General features: G+C 33.3%; 3 protein-coding genes and 1 pseudogene across 3 annotated transcripts in view; 3 read left to right on the top strand and 1 right to left on the bottom strand.

Moving 5' to 3' along the window:
* LOC108183924 (uncharacterized) overlaps positions 1–17014 on the top strand; it is a 667181-nt gene that overhangs the window by 292865 nt on the left and 357302 nt on the right. The window lies entirely within an intron of this gene.
* LOC110439424 (uncharacterized) overlaps positions 1–17014 on the bottom strand; it is a 326082-nt gene that overhangs the window by 141780 nt on the left and 167288 nt on the right. The window lies entirely within an intron of this gene.
* The window catches only part of LOC110439432 (uncharacterized), a 215198-nt gene that overhangs the window by 108239 nt on the left and 89945 nt on the right, over positions 1–17014 (top strand). The gene's annotated exons all lie outside the window — the stretch shown is intronic.
* On the top strand, positions 7397–16600 carry LOC108183648 (uncharacterized; annotated as a pseudogene).

Genomic DNA, 17014 nt, shown 5'->3' with positions numbered 1-17014 from the left:
TCAGATTTCTGGATGCAGCGGTGAAAGACGCGATCATCAGACAAGCGTGGAGCCAAGGTCAGATTCATTTTCGGGAAAAGCGAATCTTCTTTGATCAAGATTACTCCCCTGACCTTCAAAGGAAAAGAGCGAAAGTCTACGAAGCCGTCAAACAACTAAAGAAGAAAGGAATACAGGCAAAATGTGTTTACCCAGCACAACTAAGACTGAAACTTAGCAGCGGCGAGAAAACATTTTCAACGCTGAAGGATGCGACTACACAACTGAAAGAACTCGACATTGAAATACGCTGTGGAGAGAGAGAAAGAATGGAAGAGGAGTTGAAAGAAAAGCCGGGAAATAAAAGGAGAGAACGAGACACAGTATTGTCGACAAGCGACATAAAGGCTTTGATTCAAGAAGGGTAGATTCGGTACTTCAAAACGGGACAATAGTTTTCTTGCTTTCTAAGTAATTCAGGAAGGTGCGTTCCCGCTTGTGTTAGGAGTTTAAAATATGACTATAAATTTTATAACTTTACAAGTTCTGTTGCCATACGTATACAAGTGGTATGTTAAAGTTTTGACGGACGCTAAATTTTAAATAGGAAATGAGTGAAATGCACTCAATCAGACCTCTTATCTTTTACACGTACTTTAGTGTAATAGGGGTTTCAATAGCACTGAGTGCTATATCTTCCCCGGAGAGGATGGACCACGCCTCTCTGCCATACAAACCTGGATTAGATGCAGAACACGTTCGAAAACTGCGTCTAATGGGACAAATGGAAGTTCAGTTCAGTTCTGTTCAGTTTACGGTTAATGAGGGAATTGTTTTTCATTTTCTTTTTTTTGCTCTTTGCTGTCATTTCAAGTGTAGACATACAAACATAAGGAGGAATGCACATCTTAACGTAATTAATGAACATGGAACTATTGAATGTGGTTAGTTACAATATAAACGGAATTAATAATCCTATAAAAAGGAAGAAAATCTTTAATCAGTTAAAAAAATGGCAGTGTTCAATAATATTATTGCAGGAAACACATTTATCAGAGATAGAACATTCCAAATTAAAAAGAGAATGGGTAGATCAAGTGTTTAGTTCATCATTTGAAAATAACAAAAAAAGAGGAGTAGCGATCCTATTTAGTAAAGCGGTGTGCTTTAATAGTGAACAAATATTTAAAGATAAGGATGGGCGTTATGTTATGGTGATTGGATCAATTGGAGGTGTAAAGATAACAATTATAAACATTTATGCCCCAAATGAAGATTGTCCGCTTTTCTTTAGAAGAATAGCAGCACTTTTAACAGATAAAAGTGAAGGGATTTTGATTATGGGAGGGGATTTTAATTCTATATTGAATTCTAAACTGGACAGATCACCAATATTAATAAAACCACTCTCTAAAACTTCCAAAGAAATTACAAACTTGATGAATGAAATGGGATTAGTGGATGTTTGGCGATTTTTGCACCCTAAGGAAAGAGACTTTACATTCTTTTCACATGTGCACGGAAGCTACTCAAGAATAGACTATTTTTGTATACCAAAAGCAGATATATATAAAGTAAAAGAGTGTAGAATTGAACCAGCCACCATTTCAGACCACAATCCAGTTATTATGAAAATTAACCTGGGACTAGACACGCAGTTTAGATATTGGAGATTGAATGTCTCATTGTTAACAAACACTCAAACAAAAAAAGAAATACAAGAAGCATTAAAAGAATACTTTTTAATTAATGATGATGGTAATGTCTCCCCTTCAATATTATGGGATGCAGGAAAAGCCACAATAAGGGGTAGGATTATATCTATAGGGTCTCAATTAAAAAAACAAAGAAACTTAAAACAACAAGAATATGAAAACGAAGTAAAAAGGTTAGAGAGAGAACACAAAATAAATAAAAAAGAAGAAACACTTAAAGAGTTAAAAGAAGTTAAGCAAAAATTAGAGAAATACTAACGCATAAAGCAGAAGGAGCTCTTAGATACATAAAAAGAAATTACTATGAAATGGGAAATAAAGCTAGTAGATTATTGGCTTTTCAACTCAGGAAGGACCAAGCTAGCCGTATTGTCCCAAAGATTAGACACCCGGTGACAAAACAAATTGAGACACAACCTAAAGCAATAGCTGACATTTTTGCAGAATATTATCAACAGTTATATAAATGCCAAGACCAAGAATTAAAAAAAGAAAAAATTTTGACATTTTTGAAACCACTTAATCTGACAAAATTATCAAGTGAAAAAGCAAATAGATTAACAGACCCCATAACAGAAGATGAAATTAAAGAAACAATCATTAAATTAAAAAACAATAAATCTCCAGGAGTGGATGGGTTTTACTGCAGAGTATTATAAGGTTTTTGTGAATGATCTTACCCCAATATTATGCAAAGTATACAACTACGCGCTAAAATCACATGATCCACCAAAATCATGGTCAGATGCTATAATTTCAGTATTGTATAAGGAAGGTAAAGATCCTACGCAATGCAATAGTTATCGTCCTATCAGTCTTTTGTGTGTAGACTACAAAATATTAACATCTATATTGGCGAAACGAATTCAAAATTGTATAAAAGATGTAATAAAACCAGATCAAACTGGATTTATTCAAAACCGACATGGAACCAATAATGTAAGAAAGACATTAAATTTACAATCCATAGCGGTAAAAAGTAAAAAGAATGCAATGCTTCTCAGTCTTGATGCTGAGAAAGCTTTCGATAGAGTTGATTGGCTATTTTTAGAGCAAACACTGATAGAAATGGGTTTTGGAGAAAAATTTGTGGAATGGTTCAACATATTATATAAAGAGTCAAAATCAAGAATAAGGGTGAACGGTCAGTGTTCCAAATTCTTTGGGGTAGAAAGAGGAGTTAGACAAGGGGACTCTCTGTCTCCTGCTTTATTTGCTTTAAGTATTGAACCATTAGCAGAAGCCATACGTCAGAATACAGCCATTCTAGGAATAGAAGATGAAGGGAGATCGGTTCATAAAATAGCATTGTTTGCAGACGATGTATTGTTCTACATAGAAAACCCATCCCATTCCATTCCCCCACTTATGCAGTGTTTGCATGAATATGGACTAGTCTCAGGGTATAAAATCAATGAAAATAAATCTGAAGCCATGATGGTTTCTGGGGTTTGGCCTCCTCAGCTTAATGAGCAGGTTTCGTTTCATTGGTCAAAGAAAGGATTTAGGTACCTGGGTATCATTCTTACCCCCAAACCTAGCCAGCTTTTCGACGCAAATTATACAAATCTAATAAAACAAGTTAAAAATGATTTAAAAAGATGGGAGCTTCTTCCTCTCTCATTACTGGGTAGAATTGAGGTAATAAGAATGAACATACTACCCAGATTTCTTTTTTTGTTTCAGTCTCTCCCAGTAAATGTGCCTGTCTCAGAATTTAATTCGTTAGATAAAATATTTGGAAAATTCATATGGCAGAAAAAGAAAGCTAGGATAAAATATAAAACATTGCTTTTATCAAAAGATAAAGGAGGTTTAGGCTTACCAAATCTAAAATATTACTACTGGGCAGCTCAATTAACCGCAATAGTAACTTGGATTAAAAATAATAAAGAATCAAGATGGGTCGAAATTGAACAAAGCACAATAAAAGAGACATCACTGTCCGTTCTACCTTTTATAAATGTAAAACAGGCTCCAAAAATTAAAATAGATAACCAATGGATAAAACATACTCTAAAAATTTGGAATAAAACAAAAAAAATGTTTGGGGGTCCAGAATCTATATCCAGGGCCATGCCTATAGTAGGAAACATTGAGTTTCTCCCATCTGTGTGGGATGGTGGATTTCGAATATGGGCAGATAAAGGTCTTATAACAATAAATCAGTTATTCGTTGGAAAAGAAATTAAATCATTCTCACAACTCCAAGAACAATTTAATATTTCACCAAAAGATATGTATAGGTTCTTCCAAATAAGACATTACATTACAAACCATAAAGAAAAAGCTCTAATCATGCAAGAACCAAATAAAATAGAGGAATACTTCATAAATATTACAGAAAAAAAACACTCCAGCTAAAAATCACGTCTCCCATTTATACAAAAGATTACTAAATAATACTGTACAAAATACCGATCACGTTAAAGGAAAATGGGAACTAGAACTAAATACCATAATCGAGGATGAGGTCTGGACTGAGTTATGTGAAGGATGTCATAAAGGAATTAATAGTCAATTGTGGAAAGAATTTGATTGGAAAGTAAAAATGAGGTACTTTAATACTCCTTTTGTAATTTCTACATACGTGAAAGGACCATCGGTAGCTTTGTGTTGGAGAAAATGTGGTAAAATTGGAGACCATACCCACATTTTTTGGGACTGTCCTACGATTCAAGAGTTTTGGAAAAATGTTTAAAAAAAAAATAGATAATATATTAGATAGGGAGATACCCCTCGATCCAGTTGTGTGTTTACTGGGAGCACTGCCCAAAGAGATGTTTGATAAGGAAGCAAGATTTGTCCTAAGGATATTATTACTGGTTGCAAAAAAAATGATAACAGTACATTGGATGGAAGAAAGTTCTCCAAAAGTGTCTCAGTGGATTCAGAGACTTAAACAGGTCTATATAATGGAAAAAATGACTGCATGTCTACAGATGAAAACTGATATTTTTCTAAGGAGGTGGAAAAGTATTACGACATATTTGGATATGTATATTTAGAGATTGCTTAACCTCACCTTAACATGACTGTTATTTGATGTAACTATGCAATACAATGTAACTTGATGTACAGATGTATCCCCTGGAAAGTAATTATGATGGCAACACCTTTTATTTTAAATTTTTTTTTAATTTTCTTCTTTATTTTTTATTATTATTATAATTTAATTATTTATTTTTATTTATTTATTTTTTTAGGTACCCCCTCGTGTGTAAGGGGTAAAAATTTTTGGGGAAGGGGTTGTTCTGTAAAATAAATATATAGAAAAATCTTAAATAAAAAGTTAAAAAAAAAAAAAAAATGTGTGGCACAGTTTTGTACAGTGACATGTGACACAGTGAGCTCCCTGATCAAGCATTTGAAGTCACACATACAGGAAGGTTTAGAAATCAAATGCCCCGTGAAAGGGTGTGATTGCAGCTTTACAGTTTCATCCACTTTAGCTTCACATTTTTCAAGGAGACATAAAAATTCTAGATCACACCTTGTTAGATATGTCCAGTCCTGCTGAGCCTGGTAGTCTTTATAGTCAGTCATGTTCTGATGCTTCTGTTGTCAATGGTAATGAGCTAGAGGGGCAGTTTGCTGTGGATGAAACACTCTACCTACAAAATCTTGCCCTTCTTTATCTTAAATTACAAGGGAAGCTGTTGTTACCAGCCAGTACCATACAGACCATAATTGAAGACTTTCAAAATGCCCACGAAATTGGACTATCTCATTCATTTATGATCTTAAGGAAGAAAATGAAAGAACTTGGAATCCAAGAGGCTACTGCTAGCAACATTATTGATGAGATTAAAAGGGAAGATCTTCTTAATATGTACAACAGGGGCATTTTGAGCACAGACCAAAAAAGAAAGTCTGTTTATAAAAACTATGTTGAACCTGTGCCTCTTCTTTTGGGCAGTGATGAATATAGCAAGGAGTGCTTTGCCCAGTACATTCCTATACGTGAAACATTGTCCACACTATTCAAATGTAAACCTGTAAGAGAGCAATATGTTGCTACACGTTTTCAACCAACTACTGAAAATGTCATTCGGGATGTAAGCGATGGAGAGGGATTTAAGGGCAATAAACTGTTGAAAACAGAGCCTTCCTCTGTTGGTGTGATCCTGTATCAAGACGCCTTTGAGGTCGTAAACCCACTTGGTTCAGGAAAAAAAAAACACAATATATTAGCCGTTTACATGACCCTGACAGACATTTTGCCTCACAATAGATCCACAGTGGATCACATGCAACTTGTTCTTCTGTGTAGGGAGAAGGATTTCAAATACTTTGGCATGAACAAAGTTTTTGAACCATTGATCGCTGATCTCAAAGTTCTAGAGGAGAAGGCATTTTGACAAATGATGACAAAGTTGTAAAAGGAGCTTTAGTTGCCATTTCAGGAGACAACTTGGGATCACATTGCATTGGAGGTTTTGTTGAAAACTTCAGTCGGACAAGCCATTTCTGCCGTTACTGCGAGATTGACAGAAATGCATTTACAAACCAACCATACACTTGTGGGAGTCCAAGAACTTGCGAATCTTATCAAAGCCATTTGCAAGGTTTAGACACCACTGATACTGTCTCAGCATGCGGCATCAAGATAGACTCTCCTTTTAACCAACTTAATTATTTTCATGTCTGCCAGCCAGGTCTTCCTCCTTGTCTGGGACATGATCTGTTTGAGGGTATTGTGTCTTATGACCTTGCCTTGTTTATTGGTCACTTGGTTTAGGAGAAGCACTTCACCTACCTACAACTTAACAGATGTAAAAACCAGTTCAGTTATCTGGGAAACGAAGCCAGCAGCAAACCAGCAGACATATCTCCTTCCAGTGAACGATTAAGTGGCCATGCAGTACAGAATTGGTGCTTTTTGAGGTTGTTACCTCTATTTGTGGGTGACAGAATTAAAGATCCTTCTGAAAATGAAGTATGGCAACTCATTCTGCAGCTGAGAGAAATCGTGGAGCTTGTCTGTGCACCAGCTATTACGACAGAACAAGTGGCATATCTGAAAGTTCTCATTGAAGAATATGTGTTTAGTCGTCAAAGACTATTCCCTACCTGTTCATTAAAACCCAAGCATCACTATTTGTGCCATTATCCAGACCTTATTCTTCACTTCGGCCCACTTATTCGCCTCTGGACACTAAGGTTTGAGAGCAAATATGCTTTTTTCAAGCAGTGTGCCAGGAAATTGCATAACTTTAAAAATCTTTGCAAAACTCTTGCAGAAAGACACCAACTGTTGCAAGCCTACTTGAGTGAGGGCAGTCTTTTCCCTTCTGCTGTGCATGTTGAGAGAGGTACAGAGTTTTATGCAAGTGATTACAACGACAAGATCAGAGCATCAGTGGCTGGTCAAGATTTTGGTCGCAGTCTGCAATTGCGTGCAATGAAGTAACAGTAAAAGGCACAGTATATCGAAAGGGGATGTGTGTTTTGCTTAAGAGTACTGATGAAGAACTTTCTGTTGGGAAGATTAATCTCATCATTGTTCTTAACGAGTCTGTGCAGTTTGTGACTCAGAAACATACTTTTGTGAAGATGAGTGACATTGGGGTCTACTGTGAATTAGGAGTAGCTAACGAGGATTATGTCTGCGTCAAGCAAGTTGATTTGCTGGACTATTATCCTCTTCCGTTGTATAAAATGCATGACACATCACTAATTGCTATCCACCATTCTTTTCCAGAACCAGTTTGAGCTGGCACCTGAAAGGTAGCTGGAATTGTGGAGACAAGAAGAGCTAACAGGTTAGGCATAAATTGATAGAAAAGATGTAAACTTTTTGGTTATGCTTTTTAATAACATAGGCCCTCAACATAATATCCTTATCTATGAAATGTACAGTAAAACATGTTCTCTTCAAAGTAATTAAGAAAAAGTCAATTGTAACATTTTGCATAGTTTAAAATTTTTAAGTCAATGTATCACTTATCAAAGACAATTTAGGCTTACTGTCAGTTTGTTGTTGTGGTTTAAAAAAAAAAAAACCTGCCAGTACTAAACCTAACTTTTTCAAAATATTGTTTTCTAAACAGTTGTTTAATAAATTTTAAAGTTCAATACATCTAGAGACAGTTCATACTTTGTTTTGTCATTTTGTTGCTTGAGACACTTTTGCTGACTACATGTATTTATCTATATACTGTAGCTGTAAATAGTTCATTTGTGTTTCTGCATAGTTTAAAATTTTTAAGTCAATTTATCACTTATCAAAGACATTTTAGGCTTACTGTCAGTTTGTTGTTGTGGTTATAAAAAAAAAAAAAAAAAACTTGCCAATTCTAAATCTAACTTTATCAAAATATTGTTTTCTAAACTGTTTCTTAAATTTAAAAGTTCAATACATCTAGAGACAGTTCATACTTTTTGTGTTGCTTAATACACTTTTGCTGACTACATGTATTCATCTATATACTGTAGCTGTAAATAGTTCATTTGAGTTCCTCATTGAATATAGCACATACGGAAAATATCTTGTAATATCTTTTTGGGGAAATGTTTAAAAAGTTTGAGGTTTAATTTTAACAACCCTACACCATTTGTAAACAAAAAGACCAAAACTGTTGATACAACATTTGAAATTGAAGATGTAATGATGCATTATATTAACACGGTCTTTGTGACAAAAAATTTCTTAAACTCACAAACTCTTAGTTTGGTCAGAAATGATTTGGTGTAAAGTTCCTGTTTTTTAGGTTTAGCATTTTGCATTAATAATACAAATGTTTATTAATTGTTTTAACATCTGCCAAACACTTTTCAGAAAATGGATGAAGTAATGATGAAAGATTTGGTGTTGTCATTCTTACCGGGCCTCTCCGTTGAAACTCTGACTTCACTACTGAGTTTGTTGCAAGAAATTGGTGTGGAAAACAAGGAAGATCTTGCTTTTGTACAAGAAAAAGATCTAAAGAAATACCTTCGACCTATTCAGTGTCGGAAGTTACTAAATGGCTTTCAAGGTAAAATTTTATTTATTAATTTTTAATTACTTTTGGTTGGGTTTTTGGTTTGGTTTTGCTAAAAATAATAATTGAGTCATATATAATATTTTTTTTGAAAAGTAAATGAACTAACAAAGCTGTATCAAATTCTGAAGCAACTAACATTACATGACAAAATGAAGTACATTAATATCAAACATTAACCTAGCATGATATATTATCATAGTGCCCTTTGAAATATATTTTTTTAAATATTCAATATTTCCAGGTTATGTTTTTCCCCCTAACTTAAATATGACAAGATTGATTAATTAATTACTTGAACATTTTAATTAAACAATTAACTGATTAGTTGACATTAAATAAATTAGGCTTCCTGTGAAATTTATATATATCTTTCAAATATTTTCCAAAGAATGTTTAAGAGACCAATACAATTTTCAAAGGATTTCCTAAAGTGATTTTTCTTCTGTAACTTTTTTATTTGTTTGGCAGGAATAAAAGCAGGTTTAATGTTTTAAAAACATTTTTAAGGTCAATATTATTAGCCCCCAGAAGAAGTCCTTTTCTTTTTAATACTGTCTTTTTTCACTATTTAGGTATTATATATAATGAATTAATCAGTAATGAAAACATTTAAAAGTATTTATATTGCATAACAAATGGTGTAGAAACAATATATTGCTATTAAAACAATTATTTAAATAGAAATTTTAATACATGACAATACATACATACATACATACAAATACCCCAGTTTGTCTTGGCGGCATGAATTAAATGTTTATGAGTGAAAGTGAATCTGCCAAACCGCAGTTAAAATCAGGCATCCTGCTGATTTGATTCAGAAAGGCACTTTTTTGTCAGATGGCTCACCGGTCAGGTGTACATCCGCGTTAAAATATTAAGCTGAAAGTCATCATCGCTTGCATAGAATAGACCCAGCTCCCAACCCAACATTGAGAAGAGATTAACAGCAATATTTAATGTGCGGTAAGAGTCTCGCGTAAACGCAACATGTTAACACCGATAACGGCCCACCACTAGTATATATCAAGTGTGTTTGTGTGTATATATACACACACACACAAAGTTAGAATTATTAGTCTTCCTGAATTATTAGCATTTGTGATAACTAATCTATTTTTTCTTTGCCATGATGACATTAAATAATATTCGACTAGATATTTTTCAAGACACTTCTATACAGCTTAAAGTGGCATTTAAAGGCTTAACTAGGGTAATTAGGTTAACTAGGCAAGTTAGGGTAAATAGGCAAGTTGTTGTATAACGATGGTTTGTTCTGTAAACTATCGATAAATATAAGCTTAAAGGGGCTAATAATATTAAGAAATAAGACTTTCTCAAGAAATAATGAATATAGGAAATATTGTGAAAATGTCGTTGCTCTGTTAAACATCATTTGGGAAATATTTAAATAAGAAAAAAAAATCAAAGGGGGCTAAAAATTCTGACTTCAACTGTATATACATATGTAGCCCCCTTAAGCAATATTGTATTGGATTGTCTACAAAACAAACTGTTTTTAGAAATGTGTTAAAAAAATTTGTTACAGAAATTGGGGAACAAATTTACTTTGGGAGAAAAAATTCAGGATGGCTAATAATTCTGACCTCAACTCTATATATAATAATTAAATCTGTAATGAAAACATTTAAAGTATTTATATTGCACAACAAACGGTCTAGAAACATAATTTTGCTATTCAACTAATATTTATAAAGTATAGAACTATAATTATGTTAATTATATTCAGAATGATTGTTAATTTTATATATTATAATAAATAATATATTATATAAAAAATGACAAAAAAAAACATAATAATACATAATTGTTTTTGGTAATATTGCCTGTCCTAATGTAGTGTTAATTTTTATACAAGGCAGAATATAAATTTGTAAGACCAAGGCCAAGTGAACATGAAATTTACTAACCTTTTTTAACTTAGTTATTCTCTATTTATTTACTTAAGTGTTTTTTTTTGGTCAGAAATAAATACAAAGTTATAATACTACTTCAGTATCTGTGTCTGCAACATTTTTTCTTTAATTTAACAGATTTAACCATTTTATGACTTTTTTTTTCTCCAGTTTCTTTAAATTCTGAATTAATTGCCTGAAATTATTGACTGAAAGCCAGACATACACACTGAAAAAAGTGTTGCATGCAGAACAGTTGCAAACAATTAATTTGTGTTGAATTTAAACAAACAAATTAAGTTTAGTAATGTTCAACTTAATTTGTTTGTTTAAATTCAGCCCAAATAAATTGTTTACAACCACTTAACGTAAAGAAATTGAGTAAATCCAAGGAATCATCTTTGAATAATTTTTTTCAGTGCATACTTTACTTTTCACATCCAATCTCATTACTCATTACTTATAATAACTAGTTTTAACTAATTAAATCTCTTGCTTTTTTAAGTTGGTAGTTGAAATTCTTTTTACAGTACTTTAGTTATGTGCCACAGGAAGACATGCCCTACACTTTTAAAATCAATTCTTAAAGCAGGAAAACTGGTCATATGTACTTTTCTATTAAAATCTGAAATTGCTGTCCCAGGACACTACCGCTGTTTTAAATGATCACAAAATTAAAAAAAAAAAATAACCGAATGCTGGAAAAATGCATGTTGGGAGGGGCCAATTGATTATTATGGGTATGATTTGTTATTGGGTATTTGGTACATACTGAAAAAGCTTGCACTCCTCATGTACAAACTTTTTTTTTGCAGGATTTGCAGTAGTTCAACTGGAAATGATTCCTGTGCCCTCTACATCTTTTGACCCTAGTTTCTTTAAAGCTCCTCCCACTGTACCTCCCAGCATAGTTTCACCTCCCTCCTTGCAGATTGGCAGACCATGGCATGCAGAATTTCAAGTGAATTGGGATAGGATGCCAGCCGCAATTCGCAAAGCAATTGCAGAAAAAGCAAGACCAATTCCTGGCGAAAGAAAAGATATGGTGAAGGCATTGGTGGATCAAATATTAGATCATGATCCTAACCCAACAAGAGCAATGTGTCACAACATTGCTCGAAGCATTATAAGGCTGTTATTCTCTTCTGCAGCAAATTAAAACTAGAGTTGAATATAAGAACAGGAGCAACACCCTGGTGAGACGCCGCAAAGAGAGAAGGCCACAAAGTGAAGTACCAGATGAAAGCAGAGACAAAAAAAAAAGAGGTCCTGTTGATCAGTATGGCTGTGTTAGATGGAGTCCGGAATTTCCTCTTGGTGAAACAGAGGCATCTTTAGATGAAATGAAAAGCCATCTCCTTACCTTGTACTCAGTGGAAGGCATGAGTGGTGCTGAGACTGCTGAGCCTTTTATGGAGAAGACATATGTCATCCAGAGGCGCTTTCTTAACAGTGTGCCTGCACCATCAATTGCCATGGTTAAAAAGGAATGGCCTTTTCTCTTCTCTCTAAGAGGTATTTCCCTTTTCAACTTATAAATCACAAGGCACATTGCATGAGTGGCACATAGTATAACTAAAAAATAAAAATGCAAATTCAAATGTCATTGAAAAACAATCAGAGGCATGCTGCAGTATTAAAATGTATTGGACTAGAGGAGTGGTGCTCAATCCTGTTCCTGGAGATTGACCTTCCTGCAAATTTCGGCTCCAACCCTGATCAAACACACCTGAACCAATTAATTAAGACCTGAACAGCACTTGATAATTACAGGCAGGTGTATTTGATATGGGTTGCAACTGAAATCTGCAGAGAGGTCGATCTCCAGGAACAGGATTGGTCACACCTGGACTAGAGCTTACAAATTATATACACTTTAATATCTAACTACATGCTTGAATGAAAAAATAGAGTGGGATGTTTTTGTACTTCATGTTATATAGAGTTAAACTTGATATCCACTTTTAATACAAAGCTGTCTAGAATATGTGATTCTGATTGGTCAGTTACATTACAAGGTATGTTATTCCAAGATGATAACAACCCCCTGGATGTACTTTTCCCATGCTAAAATAGTCAATGCATTTCTCTAATGTAAAATACAAATTACCATAAAAGAGAGCCTTGGACTGCTCAAAATTAGATTTACATTTTACTTTTTTTGGTTTGAGACTACATTCCAGCCATAAAACAAGCCCTTAAGAAGATAAAGGCATACCTAACAATATCAAAAGACCCTTTGCAATATCAATAAAACTGAGCAATGCTTCTTCTCTATTATTTTCAGGTATTTTTTCTCATTTTTCTGTCTTGACCGTTGTGTCTATCCTCATGAAGTTCCGAGAGGCCCTGGAAACCAAAGGGAGCACCCTTTTGAAGTTTTGCAGAAAAACCAATTGTCATCATGGGGTTAAGGATGTTTTGGATTCTTTTGAACCGGATGTTTCAAACAAGGCTGCATGCATTCTTTTACTGCTCCTGGCCTATTTCAAAGAGCCAAAGGATGCCATTGTGCTTGAGGCTGATGTGAGTATATTTATTATTTTGACATTAGTATTAGGCCTATTGTTTGTTAAAAATTGTACATATACTGTACTTGTATAACCCTTTTTTAGGCTTGTAACCTCTTAAGTGCTTCTGTTTCAGCCCGCACACCACTGATAATCACACAATCACGCTCACTCACTCAAACACAAGTATGATATTGTTATCATGGGCACATTATATTTAATAAATAATTATTTATTAGCTAAAATTTAAAGTGGTTTCAGAATATTCAGGTTGTTGTATTGTCAATGGTTGTCATCACAACACCAAATGCATGAAGACTTTATTGGCTGTTTATTTTCAAAGATTAACATTTTATCATAGTAATCTGGACCAAGACGTGTTGGAGATACTTATTAAAAGTGTTCTAACCAGTTAGATTACACTGTAAAATAAATCTTCATTTGTTAATAGTAATTAGACCAAACTCACAATGACAACTACAAAAGCATTGATTAGTCCTAATGACGTTGATTTCTTAGTTAACGTGTAATAACTCAATAAAACAAAACTTGTTTTATTAAACATAGCTAACAATATAATTCAGTTGTATTTTTTTTATTAACATAAATGGGTTATTTCTTGTTTACTAACGAGATCTTACTATTTTCCATAATATACACTTGATTGATCTGAACATTTATATACAATAAAAGTTTGTAATTATACCTGTTAAAGTAACTCTTATTGGAGCCTTTGCCATTATTTTTATATCACAGCATGATAAAAGATTCATCAACAATTTTATCATTGGCTTTAAAACTAGCTGTGCATAGAGACCATTAATGGGAACAAGGACATATTCTTGCACAAATTTTAATTGATACTAGCTACAGATGCACAGGTCTGTTGGTATCATATGTACAGATTATTCACTGTCTTATTCTACCCTTATGTTAATTGCTTTTGCAGCCTTGTGATTGTACAAGGTAAAGTTGTCATTATATATATATATTTATATATATTTAGCCGCCTTTTGATTTTTCTTTTCTTCTTTTTTAAATATTTCCAAAATGATTTTTAACAGAGCAAGGAAATTTTCACAGTATGTCTGATAATATTTTTTCTTCTGCAAAAAGTCTTATTTGGTTTACTTTGGCTAGAATAAAAACAGTTATTAATTTTTAAAAAACATTTTTTTTACAAAATTATTAGCCCCTTTGAGCTAATTTTTTTTTCGATAGTCTACAGAACAAACCATCGTTTTACCATAACTTGTCTTAATACCCTAACCTGCGTAGTTCACCTAATTAACCTAGTTAAGCCTTTAAATGTTACTTTAAGGTGCATAGAAGTGTCTTGAAAAATATCTAGTAAAATATTATTTACTGTCATCATGGCAAAGATCAAATAAATCAGTTATTAGAAATAAGTTTTTTAAAACTAATATGCTTAGAAATGTGCTGAAACAATCTTCCCTCCATTAAACAGAAATTGGGGGAAAAAATAAACAGGGGCGCAAATAATTCAGGGGGGGCTAATAATTCCGACTTCAACTGTATAGTTGAACTGTATACTTCAACTGTATAGTTGAAGTCAGAATTATTAGCCCCCCTGAATTATTAGACTGCTTGTTTATTTTTTCCCCAATTTCTGTTAAACAGTGATACGATTTTTTCAGCACATTTATGAACATAATAGTTTTAATAACTCATTTCTAATAACTGATTTATTTTATCTTTGCCATGATGACAGTAAATAATATTTTACTAGATATTTTTAAGACACTTCTATACAGCTTAAAGTGACATTTAAAGGCTTAACTAGGTTCATTAGGTTAACTAGGCAGGTTAGGGTAATTAGGCAAGTTATTGTATAAGGGTGTCACGATTTCGATTTTAAATGATTTGGTTATTTAGAGGATCGTGACACCCTTATTATTGTATAACAGTGGTTTGTTCTGTAGACTATTGAAAAAAATATAGCTTAAAGGGGCTAATAATTTGAACTTAAAATGGTTTTTAAAAAAATTAAAACTGCTTATATTCTAGCCGAAATAAAACAAATAAGACTTCTCCAATAGAAAAATATTATCAGACATACAGTGAACATTTCCTGAATCTGTTAAACATTTTTTCTTAAAAGAAAAAGAATTCAAAGGTGGGCTAATAATTCTGACTTCAACTGTGTGTCTGTGTATTGTGTATTTATATGTAAAACATATTTGAAAGAAAAATGGAATTTGATGTAATTATGAATGCATATGTAAATTATACACCTTATTCAAATTGGCTGCCACACTACTCTTTCACTGTTAGTTTCTTTAAAATCTTTTCTATTTTGAACTGCAGTACATGATAAGTATTTATGTTTTTTTTCAGGGGACGCAATGAAAGCCACAACGTGGATGTTGTCACTGGAGGGTCAAGTGGTCATGGGACCACACACAGACATCACAACTGGTTTGGCTGCCATTTTTGCCAGCTACTATAATTTCAATCTGAAGTATGCAGAAGAGGCTTCGTGCACTCTGGAATTTATCCAAAGGTAATGTCTTTTTATATTGTACCTGAAAACATACTTCTTATTTTTTGAGTTAAACAAAAATTGTTTGGATGTGGTGTTTGTTGATATTTTTGCAAGCCATGTAAAACGGCAAACACTCACAAATATTTTTATCCTCCCTTAAACTAGGGGAATGTTGCAGACTCTATTAATTTGTCTGTGCTAGAGACTAGAGAGGAAGCAGTTTTTAAAAGGATAGAGCCATTATGCTGGGTTTACACCAAATATGAATTTAAGTATTCATGCAAATTAACAAATTAGGGTGAATAACAAAACAATATGCCTCAATTGGGTCTCCTTTACTAGTTGAAAATATTTCTTGTGCTTAAAAACATTCCACTAATAGTCTAGAGCCAATGTTGCAAAGCGGATGTTGTCATTAAGTTTGGTGTGAACCAACCTAGTAAACAGAATATGTACATTGTCATGATTGTTTCGCAAACTCTCAGAGTAAATAAACTGCATAATGACAAATAAGTTGAATCTAATCTAAATACAAAACCTGTATTTTTCTGCTGGACTGCTTTTGGCTATGTGTGATCAAAAGGTTTTCCTGTTGCTTTTATTTAAATATTTGTAATTTAATTGAGCCACAATTCTGACACAATTTTCTTTACTTATTTTTACTATTTGTTTATTCAGCAGTAGCGATCTACTTCAGGTGGTGATTCAGAACTAACACTTTCTTTATCCTATTTGAATGAAACTAAATGCTTTTCTCTCTGCTTATTTTGTTTACAGGTGCTTCTTGGGCATCAATCCAGAGACTGGTGCGAAGTCTAAAAAGCAGAGAGGAAACATCAACCAGTCCGTGTGTACACTTGTTAGGAAAATAATAGACTTTGAATGGTTGTCAGTGTAGCTTGCGTACTGCGTTTAACAGCATACATGTAAAGATGGATGTTTCATATATTTGTGAATATGTGTGTATGTGAATCATTTCTCTTAGTTAGGCTTTTTTTTTTTTGTTTGTTTTGTTTTACAATTGAGGTCAATATTATTTTCCCCATTAAGAAACTGATACAGACAAATTGTCTACAAAACAAACTACTGTTATCCAGCAACTTAAAGGGGAAATTTAACACTCAGTCAAGTTTACATTATATTGTACACTGGATTCCAATTTAATGAAAATATATTAAACAAACTCGATTAATGTAACTATTTAGAAGAAAACAGCAAACAACGTCCACAAGTTCATGCATTGGGTTAAATTAGGCTTTAGTCTCCTTTACTTACACTGTATCTGTTCAGCTGAAGGAAGAGAACCAACCCTGTGATGTCAGACACGGCAACATTCCAAGATGGCGGTGCCCTAGCTCTAAAATCTATAGTAAATTATGCTGTTTTCTTCTAAATGCTT

Source organism: Danio rerio, chromosome 4 (genome assembly GCF_049306965.1).
Source record: "Danio rerio strain Tuebingen ecotype United States chromosome 4, GRCz12tu, whole genome shotgun sequence".
Taxonomy (NCBI): Eukaryota; Metazoa; Chordata; class Actinopteri; order Cypriniformes; family Danionidae; genus Danio; species Danio rerio.
The sequence above is the reverse complement of the archived record's forward strand: the minus strand, read 5'-3'. Positions and strand labels throughout refer to the sequence as shown.